The sequence below is a fragment of the Microcaecilia unicolor genome, chromosome 6 (genome assembly GCF_901765095.1).
Source record: "Microcaecilia unicolor chromosome 6, aMicUni1.1, whole genome shotgun sequence".
Lineage (NCBI taxonomy): Eukaryota > Metazoa > Chordata > Amphibia > Gymnophiona > Siphonopidae > Microcaecilia > Microcaecilia unicolor.
Genome location: NC_044036.1, coordinates 284029831 through 284044069, shown reverse-complemented (window position 1 = coordinate 284044069; position 14239 = coordinate 284029831). Strand labels below are relative to the sequence as shown.

Here is a 14239-nt window from a genome sequence, read left to right as displayed (position 1 = left end):
TTTCAATGGGAAGAAACTCTTTTCTTTTCTCCCTCTGCGGAAGTAGCAAAGGCAAGACCCTGTTCTGTCTCCCTTTCCTCTGGACCCTCTTCACTTCTTCTTCTTCCACTTCCATTTTATCCACCCCCTCATCCTCCTCTTCACAACGTGTAGGTTTCAGTTAGAGTCGTGAGCACTAGGCACGTGCTCAATGGTATTTTATAACTTTAGTGCATAACTGCCTTACCACATGAATGCAAAGGGGGCATTCACATGGGTGAAGCATGGGCATGGCTTCCAATTACAAGTGTAGCTCACAGCATACTTTAAAGTACGTGCAGTAAGTGCCACATTTAGGCGATCCCTGCTATTGACATGGTGTAAATTGGCACTTAAATATAGTGCATTAATGCTGATTTATGCTAGTATTTCTATCGTTGAAATTACATGCATAGTTACCATTATGGAATAGGCTCACAGCCCGCATAAATGGGCACCTAAATTGGACACCCGGGTATAGAAATGCCAAGAGTGTCAATGTTCTTCATGAAACTTAATATATGAAGTTGCCTATCTGTGTTTTTTTTTTTTTTTGCAAAGAGACACAGAAAACATGACTACATGAAATTCAACAAGACCTACTTTTTGAATTATAGACTTCTTGCTTCCAGATCTGATGGGGGAAGGGGAATGGGGTAGATTACTTCTTTCCACAGAATTCCACACTGAAACCTTTTGAATGGACAAATTATTTAACATGATGGATCCATGTAGAGTTCAGAAATGCCACAATGCACGTTTTGTGGAAGTCAGTGAGCTCTTCTTGATGTCTGCTAGCAGAACCAACACCATTTTTATTTATTTATTTATTTATTTATTAGGATTTATTTACCATCTTTTTGAAGGCATTCACTCAAGGCGGTTTACAGCAAGAATAAGTCAAACATAAGCAATAGATAATTACAGCAGTAAAAATATTCAACCAACAATACAAAGTATGGCATAGTATTCTACATTATTACAAACTGATAAGTGGAGCTTGAAGTAGAAATATAGGAAGTTTTAAAGTGTCCCTTTAACAGGAGGAGAAATCCAACCTCTACAAACTTTATCTAGCAAATGGAACCTCAAACCTCCAACAAGGGACCATGCCATAGCACTTGTAACACCCTGTATATACTGGAGTAAATTCCTATCATTGGTTCCTATTAAGAAGGGTCGGCGCCTGTCGTCGAATTTTTGTTATTTTTAGTGAGGCTCCGGAGCCCTTGAGGGACTACAGATTGTTAGTGGCCAGCTTTCCTTATACGTCATCTTTGCAGGCTCGTTTGGAGCTTTCAAGTTGGAATAAAGCTAAGTATAAGGTTTTTTACATTTTGGATGCTTGGCTACGAGGGACTTCCAAGTTTTTCTAATAGGGGGCAGGGTTTGGGTTTTTTTCTCCACTGCTCTCGTGTTTGATTAGTTTACTTGGGGCTCTCTTCTTTTGAGGGGTCTCCTATTAAGGGGTCCTATTTAGTAATCTGGTTCTGGGTTGGGGTTAGTGTATGTAGGTTAGGTTTTGGTGTTCCTTTTACAGTGTCTATATATATAAGAAGGGAGGATAGTTTTTTAAACCCATACGGTTTTCTCATTTAGGATGAGTTTTTTTGTTTGGGCTTTTTTTCTATTCTCCTTTCTTAATAGGAACCAATGATAGGAATTTACTCCAGTATATACAGGGTGTTACAAGTGCTGTGGCATGGTCCCTTGTTGGAGGTTTGAGGTTCCATTTGCTAGATAAAGTTTGTAGAGGTTGGATTTCTCCTCCTGTTAAAGGGACACTTTAAAACTTCCTATATTTCTACTTCAAGCTCCACTTATCAGTTTGTAATAATTTATTTAGAGCTTGAGTTCTCCAGTAATTGTTACATTATAGTATTCTACATTACAATGTCATATAAGCGCCAACTCCGTGGGTGCTGTGGGTGCTCGAGCACCCCCAATAGTCACCCACCAGAAGTTCCCTGCAGGGCGTCCCCCCTCCCTCCGAATAAAAGTCACTCATCTTGGGAGGCGGGGATAGTGGTGGGCAGACTTATACGGTCTGTGCCCTGAAAAGGACAGGTTCAAATCAAGGTAAGGTATACACAAAAAGTAGCACATATGAGTTTATCTTGTTGGGCAGACTGGATGGACCATGCAGGTCTTTTTCTGTCGTCATCTACTATGTTATATGTATCTTACCTCCTCGTCGGAGGAGTTACATCTGTAGCAGCAGCCCAGGAAAAAGCGTGCAGACAGGAGACTCAGAGCTGTTCCATTTGGTCTCTCTGAGCTCTGGTCCCGCCCTCATTTTCTCTTTATGCAATGGCGGAACCAGAGCTGAGAGAGAGCAGACGGAACAGCTCTGAGTCTCCTGCCTGCACGCTTTTTCCTGGGCTGCTGCTACAGATGTAACTCATCTAACCAGGAGGTAAGATGAGTGACTTTTAAATTCGGAAGGAGGGAGGGAGATGGGGGGCCACTCTGGAACTCGGGGGAGGGGGAGGGGGCCTGGAACTGGGAGGGGGAGGAGGGGGTCTGGAACTGGGAGAGTGAGGGGGGGCTGGAACTCGGAGGAAGTGACGGGGGAGGGGCAGGGGAATACACCACCTGTAAAAAAAAAAAGAAAAGAAAAATTCAGCACCCCCAATCATTTTCAAAAGTTGGCTCCTATGACAATGTCAACACAATACACAATAAAATATTTTAATAGACAGAATGGGGTGTAAGCAAAAATGGAACATATAAATAGATAAGCTACAGTAACAGGAGTAAGAAAATAAGGGACTAGTTTAAAGAAAGTTTCTTTTTCTTAATTTGTTGTGTCATTCACTCTGGAGGGCAAATTCCCAACCCTTTTCTGAGTCTTTGGGGCAGAAGACAAACAAGAAAAGAAGGCCTCTGGCAGTTTTGTTCCCCATTGCCCTGGAACCTCCTGTGTTTCAGTGGCTTCATTCTACCCCACACTAATTTAAACAGACCCTTGACCAGCTTGGAGATCAGGTTGGATACAAGTCACCTCTACTCATAGTTAACATTCCTGTGCCTTTGAAGAAGAAAACTTTCTAACCAGCCATTTATTTCAACCAATAAAATGAGAAGTTCACATTAGTTAAATATGTAACTTTGCATGCAGATAAAATGAATTAACAAGACAGAGAATTCATCTGGAAACATCAATACATTTTTGGGTTATGAATCATGGAGAGAAATTTTAAACAAGTATCTAGGTAGCTAATGGCACCCATTTTTGAAGAGTATGAATGTCTCAAATGGCCAAAATAGACATCCATGTGCTTGAAACGTCCAAATCCTGATTTTGCAAAGGCGGAATAGGGACATCCAACACTGTAGTACATCCAAATAGCAAGGGGGCATGCTCTGTGTGCGTTTTGGGTGGGACTAGGGAGGGCCTGAAATCTGGATGCCCAACAGTGATTACTAAAGGGGAAGAAAAATCCAAGTCTAAAACGATGGGCATCTTTATTTAGATCTGTTTCAGGATCATCCAGATTGCAGAAAGGTGCTCTGATTGAGCAGTTGTCCGCTGGAGGGATAAAAGCATGACACCTCTTTAAGCCTTCAGTGGTTGCTGTCCTCCCCTCCCCCCCCCCCAAGGTAAAACTGGAAAGTGATACCATACCAGGTTCTATGACAGCTTCATGTATTATAGGCATTCTTAAGAAAACAGGAAGCAGGTCTGAGGCGTAGCCTAGTGGTTATTGCATTGAGCTATAAACCAAGGAATCCAGGTTCAAATGCCACTTCAACTCTTTTTTTTTTTTTTTTTTTAATTGTGAGCCCTCCAGAAACAGAAAAATACCTTCTGTACCTAACCATATAAGCCATCTGCAAGCCTGGTGTACATTCCAGAGGTGCAAACAGAACTTGATTTTTGTGGGGACTTAGGGGTGGACTAGGGGGGCCAAGCATTTCCTCTCAGTCCCCCCTGCTGCTGCCGTTGCCATCACTGCAGCAGCCACCCTCATTCATACCTTTGCTAACGGGGGGGGGGGGGGGGGGGGAGAGCTCAATCTATGCCACTGGTACATTCAGGTATAGTAGGTATTTTTCTCTTCCTAGAGGGCTCACAATTATAAAAACAAAGAGTTCAAGTGGGTCCCTTGGATTTTAGTCCACTGCACGAACCACTACGTAGGCTGACTCTTTGCTCTGCATGGACATTTATGTGGCCACTTTCTAAGAATGCTGCTATACAGATGTCAATATCCATTGCCCCCCCCCCCCCCTTTTCAAATTTTGGACAGTTCAGTTTGTAAAATGGATGTTCACGCTGGACGTTTCGAACGCATGGGCGTACATCTCACATATTTTCAAACAGGTTGTATCTTGTTCGAAAATGCATGTGAAATGGACGTCCGTTTGGGATGTTCTTACTTGGATGTCCTTTCAAAAATGCCCCTCTGTTTGTCACATTGGCAAGTTTTTGGAGAGGGATAGCAATACAAATGCTGTTTTGGGATGTTTTAAGTGGATTGACCTTCAGCAGAAAATTTCCTTTCAGAAATCATTTTTTTTTTTATTATTTATTGAAGTCATATGGTACTTTGAAACTCTCAGCAGGCAAGCTTAGGCCTGCTGAGCTATTTTTAAAAAGACAGTCTGTCTTATTGGTAAGCAAGTGAGGAATTGTTTTGGGCGTATTGCACAAGAACAGCACTAACGTCCCTTTAAAGACACTTGATTAATTGCCATCTGAATAAAATAGGAAGTCCTTTCTGTGTTGAAGTTTGATGCCTGCAGTTCAGGACAAGGAATTAAGGGAATTAGGGACTGCTTTGTCTTTCCAAGAGGAACATTTTGCCATGTAAACATGGCAGAGGTGTTGGGCCCAGCAATGAGACTTAAGGAACTGAACAGAGGAACTTAAGGTTTCCCCAGCTTCCTAGGCAGCTTCACTTTGAAAGAAGTATGTCAGATGCCTGGAATGCCCTCCCGGTGGGCACAAAAACAGTGACAGAATTCAAAGATGCCTGGGTTAAACACAGAGGATTCCAATATAAAAAAGGTAGGGGGGAAAAAAAGCAAAATTAAATGACATACGCACTTCAAGAGGGCATAGAGGGGGTGCAGATACAACTTTGGCTGTGTTATTGAGCAGACTGGATGGACCATACAGGTCTTTATCTGCCATTTACCATGTTACTTTATAAGAATGATTCAGCCTCATGGAATTACCCCAGACTACAGACCAGTTGTAAGGTTTGGTCAAAAGAGGGGCCAAAAGTCTGCCGTTCCCTGTGCCTGCACAGCTTTAAATTTTAAAGCTCTGTGGGATTTTTGTTCCAATTTAAGTTAATTAACTTCCACCCTCGTCCCAAGGATCAAATCTCTGGATACAAGATGTGGCTTTTCAAAATCATGCAGGTAAACAGACATTTTTATTTTTTTACACATTTTATTTACTTTCTTCAACTGAATTCTGAAGTATAAAGTAGTTTTCAAAAAGCAGACAGGGTTATCTGTACTTTGCATCTTCCCCATAGACATAAAAAGGAACTAGAGAGGGGAAGAAAACCTCTGGTGCAGTGGCTCCAAACCTTACACTAATGGGGCCATAATCAGCCCTAGTGTGTGTAAACCCCTTTCAAACCCACACAAGTAAGGGTGTAAGAGTGGCTGGAACAGGCAGTCAAAAGTCAAAGTCATTTATCTGGATAATAGCTACAGTGAGTGCTGGCCATGGATATTCAAGGACACTGTCCAGATTTGTGCTGCTGAATATCCTTACAGACCACCTTGGCACTATTTGAATCAAGGAGGTTTAATAAGACAGGAGATGGCTGAGGCTTTCTGGCCCATTATGTAGCCTTGCTGCCATACTGAGTGACCCAAACATTCACAAACGCTGTTAAAAACAATAGCAAACTTGTGAGGTTTTGATTTTGCATTCTATCTGTCAGAAGGGGAGTTGAAGAGTTTGTGAGGGGTTTGTTTTAGGTACAACAATATGGTGGCTGCTGGGGGAAACCAGCTTTAACTTTTTGACATCATGCCATCTCCTGTGTTATTAAACTTCAATGATTTGAATAGTGCCAGGGTAGTGCATGGATGGAGCAAGGGTGGAACTGACAATTATCTGAAAAACAGCAATATTCAGACTGCAGTCTGGATAACTACTAAGGTAAAATTAAGCCTAAAAAATTACTTTCATGACTTTGGGGCCCTTTTAGTAAAGCATAGTGCGAGCTAACAGACAATAGCACATGCTAAATGCTGCATTTTTTATATTTTTCTTGAATAGACTCAACGTGAATTGTGTTTCAGCCTAGGGGGCCTGCACCAGGAGTCTGAGGATGTACTAGAAAGAGTTTGTGTACACTGTATCTTGTATTTTACACAAACCAACAATAAATCACCTTCCTGGATAGAAAATCACAAAGAAATGGTAGGGAGAGACCAAATAGTCCCTTATTGAAAAGTACAGTAATCCACCTGCAGCACTTTCACATAAGAACCCGTGGAGGGTAGTTCTGTTCCTTTTGCTGGTACTTGCCTTGTAACACAGATATTTAGTGCCGCTCAGTATCTGGATAGTGCTGCTAAATATCTCTGTTTTATTTTGACGTCAAGGCTGGCATTTAAAAACAACACTGACTGCGGAGGCTGAATACTGACCCTTTTTGTTTTCATTTTAGTTGTTGGGTAGTAGCGAATGTGTGCAGGACCTGTGGTTATGAGACTGTGTGATCAATAAGAGGAATGAATCTCTGAAGTGTTTCAGCATGATAAGATATAAAATGTTCCGGCTCATTAGGGTGAATTGGTTTGGTTAATATTGTGATCTACTTGAATTCAGAACTACAGACTGTTTACTGTGAGGCAGGCAGAGATCTGGCATCCTTTCAAAGTTATTGATGCAATGTGCAACCATATCTGGTACCTTTTTAGTGTTATCAGTGCAGTGAGCATTCCTCAAGAAATCTGGTTCCCTTTAAGTGTTACTGATGCAATGCTCACCCCTTGGGTATATTTGGTGCCTTTTGAGTGTTATCAGTGCAGTATGCATTCTTCGGGAAATCTGGCATCCCTACAGTGTTATTGATGCAATGTGCACCCCTCAAGTATATCTGATGCCTTTTCAGTGTTATCAGTGCAGTGTACATTCTTGGGGAAATTTTGCTTCCTTTGTTGTTGATGCAGTGTGTACACACCTCAGGTTTGTCTGATGCCTTTTCAGTGTTATTGGTACTGTGTATGCTCCTTTAAGTAATAAAAGTTCCCAGGTATAGCAGCTTCTTATGTTTGTTCACTCCTAGAGTAATTATGTAAAAGGAAAAATGTCTTTATACTGGCTTTTCGAAGGGGCCAAATGACTATCTAATGGGATGGGGGAAGTGGTGGTGGGAGGGTAGATCTGTTTATGCTACTCAGTGGACTTATGTCCCTCAGCTACATATTGCCCTTAGTGTCAAAGCTGGTTTAGAAGCAAAAAATGTCTAACTTCACTGTGTTCGAATATTTAATGGCAAATAGAACTTGATATAATCTTCAAAGGTAGATGTCCAGATCTCCGTTTAATGTTCATGTTTATTAAAACTTGATATACTGCTAGGCTTTATCACAGCGGTTCCCAAACCTCCCCCCTCCCGCCAGTCAGGTTTTCAGGATATCCACAATAAATATTCATGAAAGAGATTTGCATGCACTGCCTGCACTATATGCAAATCTCTCTCATGAATATTCATTGTGCATACCCTGAAAAACTGACTGGCTGAGGTGCCTCCAGGACCAGGTTTGGGAACCACTGGTTTATCAGAACAAACAATAAATAAATAAATAATTATGAAAGGAATTCCATACAATTTGACAGGAAAGACCTAAAACATTTATACAAGAAAATAACATAAAGCCTAATCAACTATATAGCATGTACTCTTCAGTAACACTAGTATATTTCCCCTTCCTCCTCCCTTTGGTGTCAAAAGCCTGCTTTAAAAAATTAGGGGCTTTGTTTATTTAGGTGCACTAGCGTTTTTAGCGCGTGCACAAAATTAGGGCGTACTAACTGTGTAGGTGCCCATAGGAATATTGTGGGCGCCTACTACTACTACTACTACTTAACATTTCTAGAGCGCTACTAGGGTTACGCAGCGCTGTACAAATTAACAATTAAGGACGGTCCCTGCTCGGAAGAGCTTACAGTCTAAAGGACGAAATGTCAAGTTGGGGTAGTTAAGATTTCCTGAGAAGAGGTGTAGTGATTAGGTGCCGAAGGCAACATTGAAGAGGTGGGCTTTGAGCATTGATTTGAAGATGGGTAGGGAGGGGGCACAGCGTATGGGCTCAGGGAGTTTGTTCCAGGCATGGGGTGAGGCGAGACAGAAGGGGCGGAGCCTGGAGTTGGAGGTGGCTACACATCGTGCGCTAATGGTTAGCACGCGCCAAAAGCACTAATGCGCCAAAAGCACAGCTTAGTAAACAGGGCCCTAGGTTTTTCGTAGAACCGTAAACCTTTTAGAGTTTGGTTCAGCATGAATCATTTTTGGAAGACGATTCCATGATGATGGGGTTAGGAAAAAAAAAAAAGCTTACTCCCAAGTGGTTTCCCAAAAAGGGTCTAGAAAAGTGGAAAGCAAATCCAAGAAGACAGGAGGAGCCTCCACGGAAAGTCAAAGCAAAACAGCAAAAGTAGAGGCTGACAAATGCGCAAACCAATAGGGAGATATTATTAAAAAAACAGTTTATTCAGAATATTCATATCAAGGACCCGACACGGTCCGTGTTTCGGCGCCAAAGCGCCTGCCTCAGGGGTCACAATCAACTTTCTCTGAGAAGAAGCTGATAGGCTTGAATAATTCCTTTATGTATGCACTATCCTTCCATGATTTAAGCATCTTTGTAGGGACAAATGGAATAGTCACTGAACTCGGGTAAGCCGGCTGTTATTCATAGTATACTTTGAGTGACATACTTATTTTTCTACAGTACGAATAGGTTTGATGTCACATGCACACTGCTTTGATTTCTGGCTGTGTCCTTAGCATGACATTTCAGACTTCCTATAATATTTGTGTAATAACATTAACAGATGATTCTAGAATATTGAGGACAAGAACAACTACTATGTTTCTTTAGCAATGTCTCCTACTCTCGTTTCTTCTTCCTCTTGCTCCCGAGGAAGCAGATTTTGCAGGATAGCCCTCTCATCTCATGTTGGGAGCAGCCATAAATACAAATGTGGTTCCATATAAACTAAACTAAAAATATCAGTCTACACTAACCAAGAAAGCAGGAAGACCCCTCCCATTATGTGGTGGGTGAGGGCCGCCGAGAGACTGAGCCGGGCCTGGGACAAGGCTGCCACCGGGCCCCCCCCCCCCCACAGGATCGTTGCCGCTACCGCTGGTCCCCCAAAATCATCGTCATCACTGCTGCCACTCCCCGACTGCTACTGCTGTCGCCACCCTAGTGCCACCCCGATTACTGCTGCTGCCGCCACCGCCCACTCTCCCCGTTTGCTGCTGCCACCTGCCTGCTGTATCTGTTAAGTACCTTGGCTGGCAGGGATCCCAAAGCCCCGCCAGAGAAGAGTTTGTCCTCCTTCACTGCTCTTCTTCCTTCTGTCGCATGGCCTTCCTCGGTGGCTGCTTTTTCTCTCAAGTCGCGCATGCGCAGCTTAAGGGGAAAAGCAGCCTTAGGTGAAGGCAATGCGGCAGACTGTGAAGAAGAGCAGCCTGCTGTGTCTGTTCCTCCAGGTCCTCCCCAGCCTCCAAGGGGGGGCTCGGCATTGGAGTTTTCTCCCTCCTGCTCATGTCGGGACACGATCTCCCGGGTCTCGTCTGGAACAGGAGGGAGAGAGAGAGAGAGATCCCAGCACCAGGTCCCCCTTGGAGGTCCAGGCCCAAGGAATTTTGCACCATGCCCCCCCCCTCGGCAGTCCTGTGGTGGGTGGGTGGGTAATGCAAACCATGGGGTTATCTGGAAATTTCAGGATAGGCTTGGTTGAGTGCATCAATACATTTCTAGACCTGCTTCTCTTGTACTTTCCATTCTTGGCAGAAAGATGTTCCCAATTTCTCCCTGCTTTTGGGTTGTTTTTATCATGTAACTTTATACCTACATGCTCATTTGCCCTTGAGTTATAGTCTTGTGTTAGCAGGTTTTTATTTAATTTCAGCATAGGTTGCTTTTTTTTTTTTTGTTACATCTCCGCTGACAGAGTGAATGTTGTCTTGGAAATGATTCCTCTGCCATGACTCTAGTTTGATGCTCTTTGAAGATCCTGGCTCACATTTAAGTGCTGGCCAATAAATCTGCGAATGGACTTATGTACATAACAGGTCCTTTGTTTTTATATTTTACTGACATGAAGAAGGGGGTTAGAACTATTGAAAGATGGTCACAATTACAAATAGATTATCTAATCTATTTGTATCTATTTGTAATTGTTCAATCTTTCAATAGTTCATCTTTCAATAGTTCAATGAAAAAGTAACACCTGCAGCTTCTTTGCTGGTCTTTACTGTTAGGCAATTAAATGATCTGATATAGAAACTGCATTATTCATTCATTTTCTAGTACTGAATTTTGGTGTTTTAGAATGCTTCTGTTGGATTTCTATAAAATGTATGCTATTGAGAAATATTCTGCCTTCGACCACTATAAAAGTGTACTGAATAAACTAAGGGGTGGGGGGTCAGTGAAAACCCTGAGTCAACTGCTGGGACAGTATGCTGCCCAGATAACTGACAGGCACTGGTGATCCCTACTGAGGGTCATTCCATAGTGTGGCAGTGCCGGCACAGAAGCAGACTGTAAACATATCCTCCCCAGCACGAGGAAGGGGGCGACCAGGGGAGCTGCTAACAAGAGACAGCCCTTTAATTTGTGAAAAATGACAGAAGCAGGGGGCACCTTATAGACTAACCAATTTATTGAGGCATGTTCTTTCATGGACCAGAATCTGCTTCATCAGATACATGATGAACAGAAGTTCAACATGGCTACCCCTTTGAAAGTCTTTTATTTACAGGCGAAGAGGAGGTCAATCGAGGAGCAATACATTTAATGAAAGTGTCAGTAGTCAGCTGTTGAGGGCTTGGACTGTAATTAAAGTGCCAGCAGTTAGCTCTGAGGAACTCCTGCTGTAATGAAGTGGTCAGTGCTCAGATTCATTTATGCTGTAAGCCTACATTTTTCTTTCATAAAATACTAGCGTAACAGGTAATATGGGAACCATCTACGATTTAGGCATGAGCATTTAAGGAAGCCGTAGAGCTGGTGTAAATGCTTATGCCTAAATGCTGGAGATACCTGTGTAACTTATAATATTCTATAATTACATGCATAAGTGTGGGTTCCACCCAGACTCCACCTATGGGTATATGTACCTGTCAAGTACATGCAATGCAAGATATGCACATATTTTCAGAATAGCACTTTGGCAGAATTTTCGCCTTTATGTGGCTTATGTACACACATACATAAGTACATAAGTATTGCCATATTGGAAAGACCAAAGGTCCATCAAGCCCAGCATCCTGTTTCCAAGTGGCCAATCCAGATCACAAATACCTGGCAAGATCCCAAAAAAGTACAAAACATTTTATACTGCTTATCCCAGAAGTAGTGGATTTTCCCCAAGTCCAATTTAATAGTGGTCTATAGACTTTTCCTTTAGGAAGCCGCCCAAACCTTTTTTAAACTCTGCTAAGCTAACCGCCTTTACCACATTCTCTGGCAACGAATTCCAGAGTTTAATTACATGTTGAGTGAAGAAAACTTTTCTCCGATTCATTTTAAATGTACTATTTTGTAGCTTCATTGCATGCCCCCTAGTCATAGTATTTTTGGAAAGCGTAAACAGGATTCTAATCATTTGCATGTGTAATTGCTACATAAATGTTAGCACCTTATTTATAGAATTACCCTTATACCGTCGGATTGTATATATGGTGCTCAAATGTGGAAACACTTCCAAGATGAACTCACAATTTAGGGGCCCTTTTAGTAAAGGGTTGCTGCATGGCAACGGGCTTGCCGTGCAGCAACCCGGAACTACCGCCAGCCCAACGTGGCCGCCGATGGTAGCTCCTCCTCAAGCGCACACCATTTCTGGCACAACAAAAAAATGTGGAATATTTACCATGTTGCTAACCTGGCGGTAATCTTACCGCATGACCATTTTTTGGGGAGAGGGCTTTTTACCCACTGTGGGAAAAAGAGCCCTGGTGTGCAGGTGAAACAGCCCCCCGCCACTGCTGCAGGGCTCTTTTTACTGCAACTTGGTAAAAGGAGCTCTTAATTGGCTAAAGAGCTGTTAAACATCTATAATTGGATGCTAATTTCCAATTAGGATTTGACCATGCATCTGGCTGCATGCTGTTCTATAGTGCTGGATGCCCAAATCTCATAGCGCATAACTCAAAAGGGGGTGTGGCTATGGGAGGGGTATGGGTGGGTCAGGGGTATTCCAAAAGCTGCAAGGAATGTTATAAAATAATGAGTCTCTGCAGGCATAAGCTTGACGCCCAGATTTGGGTGTGGGAATTGGTACTAAGTACCATTCTGTAAAGGGCACATGCCCTTTATAAAATAATGTTTACCGATCTTTTCCAGTGTCCATTTTGAGCAATATTTATAGAATCCCCCCCCCCCCCCCCCATAATATTCAAAATGTGGTCAGATGCATGAAGCGATGGTGAGTCTGATGTGCATCCTGGAAGTGTGTTGAGGAGAGTCTGAAAAGGCTGCATCCTTTGTTCCATGAAGACTGCCTTAACAATGCACAGAAATAAGGGAAAACAAATTAAAATAATATTCCCTTCCTCAGGACACAACAGAATTAGGTGAGGAAGGGGATGTCAACACCTAAAACCTAATCAAAAAATGTGTTAAGTCAGTCCAATAAGACATTGCCACTTTGTATATATTTTCTATCTAACACATCAACCAAACAATTTTCTTCTTTAATAATAGAATTTCCACACCTTTTTAAAAAATTGTAAATGAGGGTTTTCTTATACCCAGAAGCTAATTCCAGTATTGTACTGAGCTACAACCGCTGGGACTGAAAAAGACATTTTCTCTTCATTGCATTTCCACTGTGCAAATATCCAACTCCTACAACATTTCTGGAAAAAATATGGTCAAAGGGGTCCTTTTACAAATGTGTACTGAAAAATGGCTTGTGGTAGTGTAGGCACGGGTTTTGGGTGTGCACCAATCCAGTTTTTAGCGCGCCTTTAAAAAAAATCCTTTCCCCCCCCAAAATGGACATGCGGCAAAATCAAAATTGCCACGCATCTATTTTGGGTCTGAGACCTTACCGCCAGCCATTAACCTAGCAGTAAAGACTCACAAAGTAACCAGGTGGTAGTGACCAATGCGTGCCAAATGCCACTTGGTGCATGTTCATTACACGCACCCAAAAAAAAAATATTTTTCAGCCATGTGCCAAATATGAAATTACTGCAAAAGCCATGTGGTAGTCGAGCAGTAACTCCATTTTGTCATGCGTTGGGCGCGCATAGACGCTTATGCGGCTTATTTATTTATTTGTAACATTTGTATCCCGCATTTTCCCACATATTAGCAGGCTCAATGTGGCTTACAAAATACCGTAATGGTGGACGCCAAGTACGGTAGATTTTAAACAAGTACAATAATAAAAAGGGTCGGGTAAGGCAGTGGTAAATGGCTTAGTAAAAGGGCCCCACAAAGAGATAAACAGAATACATTAAATTATAATAATAATAATTAAAAAACCTAGACATTGCACATTTATTTATTTATTTCATTTGTACCCCGCGCTTTCCCACACATTGTAGGCTCAATGCGGCTTACATAGTAAATATAATTACAGTTACAAAATCTTGAAGTGAGTGGGTTTTTGAGGATAAAAAGTTGAACATGTAGAGGCAAACAAGGAAAGGATAATCAAAAGGAAAAGAGATTGGGAGAGGTGAGGAGAGAAGGGATGGAAAAGAGAAGATAAAGGAATGGAGAGGAGAAGATAAAGGGTAAAGGATGGAGAGGGAAAGATAAGGGTATAAGGAGATTGGGATGTATAGACTAAGGTATAATAATCATCAGGACCGGGATTAAGAGGAAGGGTTTAAAAGTTAAGTTGGGTCATTCGGGTAAGCTGTCTTGAAAAGGTGGGTCTTCAGCATTTTCCTGAAGGGTAGATGGCCATTGATTGTTCGGATGGATCTTGGCAAAGTGTTCCAAAGCTGGCTACCCAAGAAGGAGAAACTGGATGCATAGAAGG

General features: G+C 42.2%; 1 protein-coding gene across 1 annotated transcript in view; it reads left to right on the top strand.

Moving 5' to 3' along the window:
- The window catches only part of COL5A1 (collagen type V alpha 1 chain), a 376227-nt gene that overhangs the window by 92818 nt on the left and 269170 nt on the right, over positions 1-14239 (top strand).